Here is an 11,548-nt window from a genome sequence, read left to right as displayed (position 1 = left end):
CTCCTCACAGTGAAGGTGCCACCGGTGTCCCTGGGAGGGGACAGAAGCTCTGCCTGGCCCTGCTGCCAAAGGCAGGGCTGGTTCCTCACCTGAGCTCCAGCCCTCCAGCCTCGGCTGGTCTGCTCCAAACCAGCAGAGAATGCAGGAGCAGGAGGTGAATTCCATTAGGAGTGCTTTGAAGGAAGGAGTTTCCATGGAGATGGGGCCTGGGTGGTTTATTTCAGGTTATTAGGAGGCACTGGGTCCTTCCCAAATGAACCTGTGTGGTCTCCATCCCACAACTTCTGCCTTTCCTTCCCCCTGGGCTGTGCTGGCCCTGGTGGTGCCATCCTCTCCACTCATGGAATGGCTGCAGCTCCAGCTTGGAACCATCCCTGGACCATTCTGGCATCCCCTCCCATCCCAGTGGGATGGATTTCCCTGTCTTGTGTCTGTGACAAGGATTTAGAGAAGGGTTTGGGTTGGGGGCCATCAAAGGGACCTTAAAACTCCCCTTGTTCCACCCCTGCCATGGCAGGGACACCTTCCACGATCCCAGGCTGCTCCAAGCCCCATCCCGGCCTTGGACATTTCCAGGGATTTACAGAACTCAATTTTTGTTCTCTGTGCTGCAGGAATAACCTCGGTATCCTGGGAAATATTTGCCTTTAAGCTGCAATGGAGCATTTCCCTCGTGTTCCCAGTATTTTCCTTACCTGGCTCTCCCTGCCACAGCATTCCCAGCCAGCCTCCACTTCCACAGAGCACCGGGAGAGGGAATAATGGAGACAATCAATGGGATTTAGGGTGCATTTCTCAGCGCCGGGCTGTGCAATGGGCAGGGATGTGTTTGGGCACGGCCTGGAGCTGTCCCTGCTGTGTTTACCCGGCCTCCCCCAGGTGCTGGGTGAGCCTGGCCCTGCCCTGCCCAGCCTGGCACGGCCTGGCACGGAACTGGCACGGGGCAAACAGGGGGTTAGCCCTGCCCTGCCCTGCTGGGGCTGCACAACCCGGCCTGCCAGGAGCTGCCCCTGCACACAGGGGAGGACTGGGAGGGACTGGGAGGGACTGGGGTGTGCCGGGAGGGACTGGGATGTACTGGGAGGGACTGGGAGGGATTGAGGTGTACTGGGATGTACTGGGAGGGACTGGAGTGTGCTGGGGGACACTGGGAGGGACTGGGGTGAGCTGGGATGGGCTGGGGTGTGCTGGGGTGTGCTGGGGTGTGATGGGGTGTACTGGGATGGATTGGGAGGGACTGGGATGTATTGGTGTGTACTGGGATGTACTGGGCTGTTATTGGATGGGCTGGGGTGTGCTGGGATGGACCAGGGTGTGCTGGGATATACTGGGATGTTATGGAATGTGCTGGGATGTACTGGGATGTTGTGGGGTGTTATGCGATGGACTGGGATGTACTGGCACCTTCTGTCACTTCTAGGTGGTATTTGAGCACCCCAAATTGGGCACCTCAGATTTGGGTACCCCACATTTTAATGCTGCAGCCTGGGGCAGTGGAAAAGATCCCTGCCCATGGAACAAGATGAGATTTAAAGTCCCTTCCAACCCAAACCATTCCATCATAATTTATTCTTATTTTCTCAGGTTTTTTTGGAAAGGATTAATATTAGATGCTGGCTCAGAGGCTTAAACTCTGTCCTTGTCCTTCCACAGGTGCTGGCCCTTCCTGCAGGATGAACCAGAATCCTCAGTTTTTTTCACCTTTAAATGAGTAAAATAGGCTGGGAAGGAGCTGGTTTATGTGGGGTTTTAAAGAGAAAAAGAATTGGCAGGTGCATGAGCAAAGCTGAAAGTATTTTCATCTGTTTTGCTTTGTAATGTTTAATGTTTTGTTTTCTACTTTATGAGTTCTACAAAGGAATCACTCAAAACAAAGTTCTCCTATTCTGGAAAGGAGAAAAAAAATCTGTGTTGGGATTAATGAGATTAATGGCAGGTACATGAGCAAAGCCGAGAGTATTTTCATCCGTTTTGCTTTGTAATGTTTAATGTTTTGTTTTCTACTTGAGTTATACAAAGCAATCACTCAAAACAAAGCTGTCCCGTGTGTGTGGCTGCTTTGGGAGGCTCGGCAGGGACTGGGGAATGTGCTGGGATTGATGGGGGAGCCCCAGCCCCGCTCCACGCACAGCATTTATTCTGCTCCCAAATTTAAAATAAATAAATAAATAAAAATCCTGAAGTGCTTTTTATTACCGCCAATTATCATATTCGGGATTATCATATTCATCAGCCTGGCTGGCCGGGGTGTTCTGCTGCTCCTGCTGGGATTGGTGCTGGCAGCTCTCTCCCTGCCCTTGTCTCAGCCTGGAAACCAGGATTGGAAATTATTTTGGCCGGGGATAAACTGGCCTAAATAATTTGCTTGTACAGCGCTGAGCCACTGTGGCCTCTGGGTCTCAGCTGAGCCTTCTGGAGGCTTCTAAAAATAAGGAGTTCTAAGCTATTATCTTTTAAAATACTTGGGAAAAAGAGGGGGCAAGACGAGGATTCTTGCACAGCTGTTTTGGCCTCAAACTGCCAAGATTTATTTTTTTAAAAATGTGTTTTCTTGATCAGTTCTCTCCGTAGCCTTTCATAAAAAAAGGGCTCACAAATTTAGGACAGGTCCTTTGTACTTCTACAGCAAAAATCATTTGAAAACCACCAGTAACTTCTAAAATCCAAGCTACCAGTAACAAAACGAAAATTGATCCTAAAGCAGTATTTTTATGCATGAGTTGATTGCTCTTCCCAGCCTGGAAATATTTCACAAACAAAGCTCAATTACAGAATGAACTTTTCTATTTTTTTTCTAAGAAAAAATAGACGTTGTCATTTTTGAAGATATTTTGGATTTTTTTCTTGCCTAGCTAATTCTCATTAATCTCCTTAGTCCCAACACAGATTTTTTTTCCCCCTTACCAGAATGGGAGAACTTTGTTTTGAGTGATTCCTTTGTATAACTTGTAAAGTAGAAAACAAAACATTAAACATTACAAAGCAAAACAGATGAAAATACTTTCAGCTTTGCTCATGTACCTGCCAATTCTTTTCCTCTTAAAATCCCCACATAAACCAGCTCCTTCCCAGCCTTTTTTACTCATTTAAAGGGGGAAAAAAAGGAGGATTCTGGTTCATCCTGCAGGAAGGGCCAGCACCTGAGGAAGGGCAAGGACAGAGTTTAAGCCTCTAAGCCAGCATCTAATATTAATCCTTCCCCCTCCCCAAAAAAAAAAAAAAAAAAAAAAAAAAAAAAGGAGAAAATAAGAATAAATTATGATGGAATGGTTTGGGTTGGAAGGGATTTTAAATCTCATCTTGTTCCATGGGCAGGGATGTCTTGCACTGGGCCAGGTTGCAGCCTTAAAATGTGGGGTGCCCAAATGTGGGGTGCCCAATTTGGGGTGCCCAATCTGGGGTGCTCAAATACCACCCAGAAGTGACAGAAGGTGCCAGGGCTGGGGCTGGCAGAGCTGATCCCAGTGGGCACAGCGACAGGGATGCTGCTGCTGGCCCAGCAGTGCCAAACAAACTGCTCAGCAATGCCCAAACAGTTTGGGTTTTTTCCCTGTTTGTTCATTTCCCAGTGGGAAAATGTTGCTTTGTTACACGACAAGGTTGGCAGAGCTTCCAACGGGAGGTTTTTGTGTACCCAGGGTGCAGCTCCAGGAGCTGGGAGGTGGCAGCCAGGACTGTGGGCCAGCCAGGAGCTCTGCCCTGGGCTCCGTGGGACCCCTCCTGGGGAACACACAGGGCTGTGCAGGGGAATTTGTGCCCAGCAGCCCACAGGTACCCACTGCTCTGCACTGACTCTTCCTCATTTCAATAAAAACAAAAAAAAGCCAAATCCTGGATCTGCATTTCAGTGCAAAGGGTGATTGAGCCCTAAAAGTGTAAACTGAAATCTTTTCTGATCAGTTCTGTGCATAAATATTGCTGCTCCCCAGCACATCCCAACCTTATCCCCACTGAGAGCTGCTGCCAGCCTGGACACGATCCTGCCTCTCTCAGGGCTGGGTCCTGGCACTCACCATAACTTTGATTTTTACATAAAATACCCCACCAGGCTCAGCTGGACATTTAAATAAAGCCCATGCTGTTCCCCTTGTACCTGCAGTTGTTCCTCAGGTAAATCCAAGATATTAAATTTGATTCTGCCATAGAAACTAAAAGAAACCCCAGAGCATTCACTCCCGGTTTCTGATTAAACAAAACGAACTTGTTACAGCTGAAGGCATTCCCTTTCTAACTAAATATTTAAATTGGTAATTAATCTCCAACCCTTTGGTGGGAAAAGAGTTGTTTGCCAGAGTTTCCCAGAGTGAAGGGGACAAACAAACTTACCAGAGTTTGGAAAACAGAGGCTTAAAAATGTTTATTTCCCACTAAACATTTTGCAATGTTGCTGCTGAGAAGCAGCCAGAGAACAGTCAGAGAAGAAGTCAGAGAAGCAGAGAAGTCAGAAAAGAAGCAGAGAAGTCAGAAAAGAAGCAGAGAAGCAGTCGGAGAAGAAACCAGAGGAGCAGCCAGAGGAGCAGCCAGCTCGGAGCACTGTCCCAGAGGACACCAAAGCAGCCAGGACGGCTGGCACACCCTGCTGCAGGGTTAACCAGAGCCTGGCATGGCAGGAGGTGCCCAGGGCTCGCTCTTTGGGCAGAGCTGGGTCACAGCAGAGCAGAGCTGCAGCAGGGAGTGGAGCTAAGCCGGGCTGGGCAGCTGGAGCTGCAGCCAAGGCCAGCAGCAGGGACACTGCTGACACTGCCAGCGGCACTGCCACTGTCACCCCGCAAGCCCCCGGGTCAGGCCAGGACGGGCACCGAGCGCCCCCGGCCCCGCTGCGCCCACCCGGGCACGGAGCCCCCTGGAGCCACAGCCCTGTGCCCACGGGGAACCTGGGCAAAGCACAAGTGTGGCTGTAATTGGGATTAATCTATTTTTAGCAGGCTGTCTGCTGCCCTGTCCACGCTCCAGCTGAGATGTTTAATTCTGTCCAGCTCGACTCTTTCTGCAGTGGCACCCAGGACTGATTTTGTTTCCTTACAAACCTTGAATTTGTTTGGTTTTTTTTTTTTTTTTTAATTCATTGTTATTCCTTGTTTTGTTTTATTTTTTAATCTTTTTTTCCCCCTCTACGTACAATAACTGGAAAATCCAGCACTGAAGCAATACAAAGGTTGCTGTATTAAAAAAAAAAAAGTTATACAACGTTTACTATCATTATTATTCATTTTACTATGGAGTTTGGAAACCTCGTCATAGATCAGGAATGTGTTGTACCCTGCGCAGCACAAACAGCACAGAAGGAAAATTGCCTCTTCCAAGCTATATTGGATAAAAACACACAGTGATACCAAAAGGATTTTGGTTAAACAGCAGCAGGACAAGATGTTAAAGCCATCTCTGAGCTCACCATTTACTGACCCCGCATTTAAATACCTGCCGTGCATATCTTTAACCTTTTATGAGGTATTTGCAAAGGGAACTTCGAGATTAGCACTTGGGAAAACACCCTGGAACACAGTTGGACCGACATCAAGAGGCTCCTCCGGCAGGGAGTGTTTGCCTTTCCCAAACCCTCCTGCCCGTGCCAGAGCAGGACCCGCTGCCCGGGCATCGGAACCTTCAGCAGAGCTCCGGCCTCCTTGGGCTTTTCCTGCCCATTGGGAAGATGCTCCGCTGGGAAAACCAGGCTCTGGTGCCGAGAGCTGCCCTGCAAACCCAGCCCGGGGATGGTTCTGTGGGGTTTGGACCCTGCTGGGTTCAGACCCTGTTCAGTTTGGATCTTGCTGGGTTTGGACCCTGCTTGGTTCGGATTCTGCCCGTGTTTAGACCCTGCTCAGTTTGGACCCTGTTTGGTTTGGACCCTGCTCTGTTCAGACATTGCTGGGTTTGGACCCTGCCCAGTTTGGACCTGCTCAGTTCAGATCCTGCTGGGTTTGGACCCTGCTCGGTTTGGACCCTGCTGGGTTTGGCCCCTATTGAGTCTGGATCCTGCCTGGATTGGACTCTGCCCGGTTCGGACCCTGCCCAGTTTGGACCCTGCCCGGTTCGGCCCTGCCCGGTTCAGACCCTGCCCGGTTCAGACCCTGCTCTGTTTGGAGCCTGCTCGGTTTGAACCCTGCTCTGGTTTGGACCCTGCTCAGTTTGGACCCTGCCTGGTTCGGACCTACCCGGTTCGGACCCTGCTGGATTTGGACTCTGCCTGGTTCAGACCCTGCTCAGTTTGGACCATGCCTGGTTCGGATCCTGATGGGTTTGGACCCTGCCCGGTTCGGCGCTGCCCGGCCCAGCTGTGCCCCCCCGGGCCAGGGTGACTCACGGAGCTGCGGGTGCTGAGCCGGAGCGCGGCTATTTCCGTGCTCCCCCTGCAATCCGCGCTCCTCCGGCTGCGCTGTCAGGCACCTCAGCACCCCCGCCGCCTCTATTCTTAGCAGCTAATAGCTGAAATAATTCCTTTTGTCTCCGCGCTGTTGGCTCCTTGCTTTCGCTGCCCCCACAGCCGCTGCCAGCGCGGGGAGGGCGGCCGGGGGTCCCTGTGCCCACCGGGAATTCTGGTGTGGGCTGAGCATCCCAAATTCCCGGCCCCGACTCCAGCACGGGCCACGAAGCGATGCTTTGAAGCGGCCGGGATGTTAATGCGGTGCCACCTCTTTGAAAAGGATCCTGGCTCTTCCAGCTGGGTTTCTTAGATTTCACCGGAAAAATTCCAGGTTTTCAGAGGGAGGGCCAGGTTTTCACCTGCGGGCTCCCATTTCGGTGCCTGCTCTGTGCCGTGGGCTGGCTTCTCACCGAGAATGCAAACGCTCCATGCAAATGCGGCTCCCCAATGCCAGCACGGCCGTGCCAGCACATCCCCGACAGCGATCCCACACCTCTGGCAGTGCCGCAGATCCCAGCACCAGCTGTTCCACACAATTCCCTTCAACCACCTCCCAACGGGCACTGTGAACCCCCACCCTGCTCTTTGTGGGGCTGTCAGCTGTGCACACCCAAACAGACACACAGAATTGGCTTTGAAACTGTTTGGGAAGGGGTTTGCTGCTCTTTATCTGCCTGCTGCTCTTCCTCTGCTGCTTGGGACCCCAGGGAGAGCAGCAGAGTGTGCCAAATGGAACAGGGTGCCCAGAGCACCCCATGATCCCTGGAGGTGTCCAAGGCCAGGCTGGATGGAGCTTGGAGCACCCTGGGACGGTGGAAGGTGTCCCTGGGGGTGGCACTGGGTGGGCTTTAAGGTCCCTTCTAACCCAAACCATTCTGTCATTCTGCTGGGCTGGTAAGGAAAGGACTCACTGGCCAATTCTCTGGAATTCACTAAAGAAGCTTGTCTGGAAAACAATAAACCTTTTGGAAAAAAATGAAACCTGAATATTTGTTGTGACTGTCCCTCACTGAGGCTGTGTTTGCAAGGATGAAGTATCACTGGCAAATCCAACAAGAGCTGCCCCACACCAGCACTTGAAAAACCGACTATTCTGCATTTCAAAGCAGCTTTTAAGCCTCTGGCTTGGTAAAGTGAAGAAAGTTTTCCACTGCCCTGTCCACCTTTGCCCGATTCTTTGCTCCTTCCGTTGGTGCCCAGCCCCTCCCGCGGGGCTGTGCCAAGCCTGCCCTTCGTGGCTGAGGTCGAGGGGTTACAGATTTGTGCCAAGCCTGCCCTTCCTGGCTGAGGTTGAGGGGTTACAGATTTACAGCTGCCCAGACTTGCTCCAGCCCGGGCAGGAATTCGCTTGGCATAAACGAGGCCTTTGGGTTATTTATCTCGGCCTTTCAGTGAAACAGGAACATGCCCTGATTTTAACAATCGTGCTTCCTGCACTGGGGGAAGGTGTGGCCGATGGCATTTAGAGGCATTTAAAGCGAAACCCGAGCCAAGGCTTCCCCGGCAGGAAGCTGGAAGTGCGGGCAGGACCACGAGGGTTTCCTTCAGCACTCAAAACACCAAAGGTCTCCCTCAGGCCGTTTCATCACCCCCAGCAACAATAATGATGTGTGCAGGGTGAGATTTGGGGAGTGTCAGACTCCATTCGTTGTTGCTATTAAGGCCATCGCAGCGTGATGGCAGAAAATTGCACGGGAGACGCTGGAGAAGGGAGGGTGAACCTTCAGGTACAGCCTGGCACAGAAGCAGGGCAAGGCAAAACTTCCTCTGGAAGCTGAGGAATCGCTCCCTGATCCTTTTGTGGTGCTGAGGGAACTGTCAAGCACAGCCTGGAGGGTCAAACCCCTCCCTCTCTCCTCAAAAAATGGTATTTTCCCCAAATATCCAGCCCAAAGTATCCCAGCTGCAAGTCCTGAAATCTTGTTAGAATGTTCAGCACTATAAAAACTCTTAATTTTATTAATCAGCACTGTAAGCACTCAGGGCCTAGCTGTGATCAGCCATGGGGTCATTCCCAGTTTTGGAAGAGATTCCTACCCTGCCATTCCAACTGTGACACTGATCTCCCCTGTCTCACACCTCAGCCATGGATTATTCCCATTTTCCAAGCCTCCTTTCTAGCCCAGGACTTTGCACCCTCATAGGCAGTTCTTACAAAACCAAAGCTCTGCCTCCTACTTTTAAAGTCTGGAAGGAAAAGAAAAAAAGCTAAAAAAAACCCAACCCAAACCAGTTTCCACACATGGAAATGGGCTCCAGTTAAACCAGAAAAGCAGCCTAGATTTTTATAGTGGAATATCGAAGATGCTCGAACCAGAAAATGCCAAATCCTGCCCAAAAGTGTCAGAAATGACTTTATGTTTTTAGGCCTCAACACTCAGTTCTGAGGGCTGAAGTTTTCCACTGCCCCAAGATTTCTCACAGTTGGTTTCTCACAGCTCTGAGCTCTTCCTGGGAGCCCGAGAGCCACCAGCAAGTACCTGGAGCCAGGCAAAGACAGAAACATAGCAGGGCTGGTGATTTTCAAAGGAAAGCAAACCATGAAACAAACGCTGCATTTCCCCTGAAAGCAACCAGAAAAAGAGTCATTTGGGATAAATCAAAGTCGGTTTCACCTTCCTGACACACCACAGGCCTGACAAAAGCGGTGTGAGCCGACAGCACCAGTGAACTGCCCTGCTTCTGAGGCTCCCAGCTTTCATCTGGTGTTTCATCTCGCTGTGTCACTCCTGGAGCTCCCTGCATCTCCAGGTGGGCCCTGCCTGCCTGCACAGCCTGGTGCAAACCACCAGGGAGAAGTGGGAGCACAGAAAATCCGCCTGGCCCTGCGTGCTGGGGCTCCTGAGAGAATGGGGGTGACTGGAAGCAGCAGAGGCAGCTCCAGCCTCAGCAAAGCCCGGCCTGCTTGGGGGATGACTCATTTCAGGAGCCTGTGCTCGCTCCCAGTCATTGAGGAAGGAGTTAATCCCTGCAGCTTTGGCCACAAAGTGGATGTGTAAGGCCTGGAGTCCCATGGGCTCGATTGCATAAGAAACCATGTATTGTGGCATTTAGTTGATCATGCACTACTTCTTCTGGTCACATGGAGGCTTGATTTCCCCTTGCATCAGCTACTACAGACTTTTTACATGTCTCATACTGGTGTCTGTTCAGCTCACCGGGGTCATCCCCTTCACCCCACAGCAGAGCCTGCGCTGCTCAGCCAGCCCTGACCCAGGGGATCTCACCCCATTTTTTGTAGGATCCTATCAAAGGAACTGGGCGCTTGTAATTTTTCTCATTTGTGCCTGTGCGTAACAGGTGTCATTTTCAGTGTAGTACAGACAAATCCCAAAATAGCTCAGGCTCTTCAGACGCTGCGAGGAGAAAAAAACCCCGTGGTTACTTCAGCTTTGGTTGTAGTGAAAAACCCAACGCTCGCAGCCGGCTCTGAAGTCAGAATTAAAATGGCAGACGGAGGAGAGGAGCAGGGATCTCTCTGCAGTCCGTGTTTCCTGACGGACTGCTCCTCGCTGCTCCGTGTGTGCACATCAACTCCCTCTCAGCTTCCCTGATTCCCAGGAGCTGCACCTACCACGGATCCTCCTCCACACTTGCCAGTGTTGGCAGAGCTCTGCCTCCCCTGCCGGGTGCTGGGGCTGGCCGGAGGCTCCGGAGTCACTGCAGGGATCTGGGGGGCAGAGGCGAGGAGAGAGCGAGCAGCTGCAAAGGCTCCTTGCCTGGGGATGATGCCTGCTGTGCTGAAATGCAGAGCTGCCTGTGGACTGTCTTTGTCGGGGATTATTGGATTCTGGTGACTCCAGGAGCGCAGTTATTAGTTCCCCTGCCTACGCCGAGCGTTTTGAATCTGTGTGTGTGATAACACTTATTAATGCTGCTCAGATTAAGAAGATCCTGTGGCTTTCCAGCACTTCCAGCACCTTATCTCACGCCATGCATCTGCCCAGCAGCTAAACCACGCTCAGATCAGTGTCTTGTGGCCAGCAGAGCAGGGGCTTGTGGGGCCAGCAGTAGCCTCACGCCCACAATCCTGCATCTGATCACAGCAGCAGCTCCTCCTAAGCTGCCTTGTGCTTCAGGGGATCTGCCTGCTCAGGATTTGCAGGACATAGGCCTAAAATATTTCATTTCAGGAAGTCAAGCAGTGGTTCCTGACACCGAAACAGTTAATCAGAAAGCACCAACTCTCCACTGCAACGTGTGTGTGCGTGCACGTGTTTTTGTTTTTTAGAGCCAGCAAGATTTGCTTTGGTTTTTTTAAAGCAGAAAACACCAAAAAAGTTGGCTGTGGTTTCAGCTGCTATCGCTCGAGATTTGTACTGCTGACTACCAATCCTAAAAGAGTTAACCTGTATGCAAGTATGACTCAGAAGCAGAGAAGGAGATGCGAGGCTGAGAGCCGGGGAGGAAGCGCAGGAACAGAGGTGAGGAACAGAATAATTGCCAAAAAAAGGTGCAGAGTCCAGGAGCAACGCTCCCTCCGGTCTGCCTGGCCCTGGCACCGCTGGCACGGGCTCCCTGGAAAGCTGCAGTTCCGCTCTTATAACACAAGGAGCAGGCTGGAGAATTTAGAGCTGCGTCACAGAGCTCAGCGAGAGAGTGAGAGAGCAAGCTCCGTCGATAGGTCTACCAGCAACAGCCCTGCTGCAGCAAGAGGGGAGAGAGGCAGCAAGAGAGGCAGAGAGGGCTCCAGGAGGAGAAGTGGCACCAACACCACGGAGTGGGCTCCTGCCACCATCCACTGCCATTTGCACCTCGAACCGGGGCTCGCTTGGCGTAGGAGGCTTCGCCCATTGACGATGCTGGAGACCCGGCGCGCTTAATCCCACGGGGAGGGAGAGTGGGCAGACACCGAAAGGGTTAACGGGAAGGAAATTTCTGGAACCTTCTCTTCTGCGGCGCTCCAGAGCGAGCGGAGGGCTGAGGACTGCGCAGATGGTGCACGGGCACGGCTCCTCGGTCCAGTTCGTCTCCCTCACGTACGTACCCTTTGATCAGGATGGGGCTGGAGCTGCAGCTACGTATTTGGATTATTTGCAGGGCGTCCCTTTCCCCCGGCGTCCCTAAGTTCGGATCCCAAAGTGCCTTTATTATTATTTTGGCTGGGCAGGATTGCTCTGTTCTGCGTCAGAGCTGTTTTCTCAATGGAGCGACGGCACAGGTTGTACTAATGTCACTCCTGCCGGC

Source organism: Zonotrichia albicollis, chromosome 28, assembly GCF_047830755.1.
Source record: "Zonotrichia albicollis isolate bZonAlb1 chromosome 28, bZonAlb1.hap1, whole genome shotgun sequence".
Classification (NCBI taxonomy): Eukaryota; Metazoa; Chordata; class Aves; order Passeriformes; family Passerellidae; genus Zonotrichia; species Zonotrichia albicollis.
Note: the sequence above shows the minus strand (reverse complement) of the source record.